The sequence below is a fragment of the Echinops telfairi genome, unplaced genomic scaffold (genome assembly GCF_000313985.2).
Source record: "Echinops telfairi isolate 266 unplaced genomic scaffold, ASM31398v2 ScPeMD7_15;HRSCAF=58, whole genome shotgun sequence".
Classification (NCBI taxonomy): domain Eukaryota; kingdom Metazoa; phylum Chordata; class Mammalia; order Afrosoricida; family Tenrecidae; genus Echinops; species Echinops telfairi.
In genome coordinates this window covers 11,444,492-11,447,824 of record NW_022103912.1, presented here as the reverse complement: position 1 = coordinate 11,447,824, position 3,333 = coordinate 11,444,492, and the positions used below count along the sequence as shown (strand labels likewise).

Genomic DNA, 3,333 nt, shown 5'->3' with positions numbered 1-3,333 from the left:
AGACTGGACTGGAAAACACTCCTAAAGATCATTGCATCTTGACTGCATATTTGACCAACTTCAGACTGAGAAAGGTGGTTGAGCGCTTCAATTTCTTCATCACAGCTTTAGCGAGTGGTATGTAAATTGAACAGTAGTTGTGTGACGCTGACTTCCTTGTACATGTAACCCGCTTACCCTATTACACTCCGCATCGCACTTACGGGTAGATCTCGAAATGCTCCTTTAGATGATGGATGTGACGCCATTTCTCTGGAATGTGCCGTTTCTGGCAGAGTAAACTCTACAACGGCCCCGTTCCAAGGGACCAATACCAGCACATTTCAGTTCTCTAATATCCACATTCATCGATGTTTCATTTCATTTTCCATGACTGCCCATCCTAAAAGCTTTGCTCCATCTACATAATGAAGATACATAATCTACATAATTGACTCTACTTTGAGAAGGCACCTTTTCTGACAACGTTCAGTTGCTATTCATCAGGTTTCTAGGAGGGGACCACCCATTCCTTCTTCCTAATCTGTCCTCAGTCTGGCAGATCCACTGAAACCTGCCCACAGTGGGTAATCCTGCTAGGATTTGAAATCCCAGTGGCATGGCTCCCAGCATCACAGCAACATGCAAGCCAACACAGTAAGATACACTGACAGATGCATTGCCTCATAGTCCATGTATGTTAGAATTAAGCCCAAAACAAATCCAAAAAGTGTTTAAGTAAAAACCAACATTACGTCCTTTTCCTTTACCGAATCTACTTAAGATAAAACAAAACAAGATTTACACATGCCTGCGAAGCGAGTCACAGACGTACTTTTAAACCAGCTTCTGTTCAAGTAGAATACAACGTCTCTAGTGTTCTGCGATTGCAGTTGCGACTTTTACATCAGAAAGCTGAGAGCATAGGTGACCAGATAGAATTTCATCCTTCAAATGTATTCTTGGCAAGCACTTGTGGGCATAATTCCGTGTACAAGCACAATCAAATAGTTGCTATCAAAATCTAGTGCACGCACATATACCTTATAGCGCAACCAATACCAGCACTCACAAAAGCATGGATTTCCGTGTTATTTCTAAATAAAAGGCATCCATCCCATCTGAAGTCAAAAAGTGGTCCCAACAAACCCTGTGATAATACGTGTTATGTGGATTAAGCCTCTGGTGAATCCCCTCTGACCACAAATCAGGGATGTGAATAACCTTGCTATCGTGCAGAATGCACTGGAAAGTAGGTTACTGCAGATGCAGTTAGGTTAAAATTAGGCACTTTATCATTTGATCTCCCTATTGACCCAATTTTACCTTGTTCTAGTTTTTCGTGTTTTCGGCTTTCTTTTCTATTAAGTATTTTCTTTATAATTGTTATTAGTTGTTTTTTGCTTGTTGGTTTTAATGTTTTTGTGTCTATGTGTATATGAAATCCAGGAGAGATAAATCTATACAGACAGTAACTGGATTCATGGTTCTTTGAAGGCATGGCAAGAGAGGTTTGAGGGGAATGGGGAGCTAATGACAAAGAGTTTAAGAACAAAATGTTCTAAAATTGATTGGGATGATTGTACAACTCTTTTTAATATGATTGAACTATTGACTTGTATGGTTTGTAAATCATAGGCCAATGAAAGTGTTAAGAAATGAAAATAAGAAGTTACTTCCTAACCTGCCAAGAGAAATAGGGATATTAACAAGCACTACTTAGAATTTATAGTCTATCTAGCAGTAATATACCAATGTTCATTTCCTGGGTTTGATGCTGTACAACATAAAATGTGTTACTCATGCGAAAAGAAGGGGTAGGGAGCTCTGTACTATTTAGGCAACTTCCTGTGAAATTATTTTATAATAAAAGTTGTTTGTTTTTTAAGCATTACCCATTGTATGTTTACTCTAGAGCGGTGTTAACAATGCAAAACCTAGACCCTTTCTACATTCTGCTTGTGGGTCCAAGATTGGACTCAGACCTATCTACTTCAAAAAGAGTAAATTTTAAAACAATTCTGAAAAAGCAATCTGGGTTGGTATAATGTAGGGTTTTGAACAAAGATGCAAAACGTACTCGTTCCCAACACATTTTATATTGTTATGTTTGGTCCGCTGCTCGACCCCACTACAGTTTCTTTGAATCTTACTGTTCTTGAGCTTTTTTGCGTGTTTGTTTCAATCGATTTGTAAGATATCACTTTGATTCTAAACCTATTCTACATTAGAGAATCTAGAATTTGACAGGTTCTTCTAACAGCCTGTTAGAAGAGGCCAAGTTCTGGGGGCAGAGGGGGTGAGCCCTGGTAGCACCGTGATTACGCACTGGGCTGCCAACTGCAAGGTCAGCAGTGGGCACCACAGCCATTCCACGTGAGAAAAACAGGGCTTTCTACTCCAGGAGAGTTAGTCTCGGAAACTCACAGGGGCAGTTCTACCCTGTCTGATAAGGTCGCTATGAGTCAGAATCCACCTGGCAGTGGGATACACAACCTCTAACAGAAGTTCCTAAGAGAATAAGGCCCTAAAGACATAAGAATTGATGGAAAAAATGGGAGAAATGAAGACCTAGATAAAGTATCATTTCCAATAACTGCTTTCCATGGGGGAGGGCAATGGGTAGAACATCCAGCAAGAACTCGCAGTTATTTATTTCACTTTGAAATCACCACTCCTTAGGAAATGATACTGTTATTTTTAGGTGCTAGCAAATTGACTGTGACTCATATCGACCCCGTGAGATAAAACAGAACTTACCCACAGGGCATTCTGGTCTATAATCTTTGTGGCCACCGACTGCCAGGTCTCTCTCACACAGAGCCACTGGGTGGATATGAATTGCCAAACTTTCCGTTCTCAGCTGAACACTTAACCGCTGTGTAACCACGGCTCCTTTAAGAAGAGGCAAGTACTGTCATCTACACAACCCTGTGCTATCCGTGATTCTATGAGTAGATGCTTACATAGACAGGCAGGCTAAACACAGGAGGGTGAGTGGGAGAATTGCCAATGAACACAACTACAGAGATTTGGTTGTTTCTGTTTTCAGTTTGGGGTGGGGTTTTTTTTGCGGTGAATATATCTACCCATACAGGGGAACATGGAGATGGAAAAGTTATGAACTTCTTAGATAACCAACTTCTTTGAGGGAATGAGTCACTAAGCTTGCGGAATCAGGACCATTGTCTCTCGGGATGCCAAGCGTAACAGCTCACAAAGGCACTGTGCTCCATGCGCCTGTGATGGGCAGTGATGGGGATCTTCAAAGCTCCTGAGCAGCCATATAACAGGCAAGTAGTGGCCTCTCCCCATCAAGGGGAAGAAGAGCATGAATAACTACAGACACATGGA

At 41.2% G+C, this 3,333-nt stretch overlaps 1 protein-coding gene across 1 annotated transcript in view; it reads right to left on the bottom strand.

Annotated features, from left to right (window-relative positions):
- MGAT5 (alpha-1,6-mannosylglycoprotein 6-beta-N-acetylglucosaminyltransferase) overlaps positions 1-3,333 on the bottom strand; it is a 416,629-nt gene that overhangs the window by 333,580 nt on the left and 79,716 nt on the right. The gene's annotated exons all lie outside the window — the stretch shown is intronic.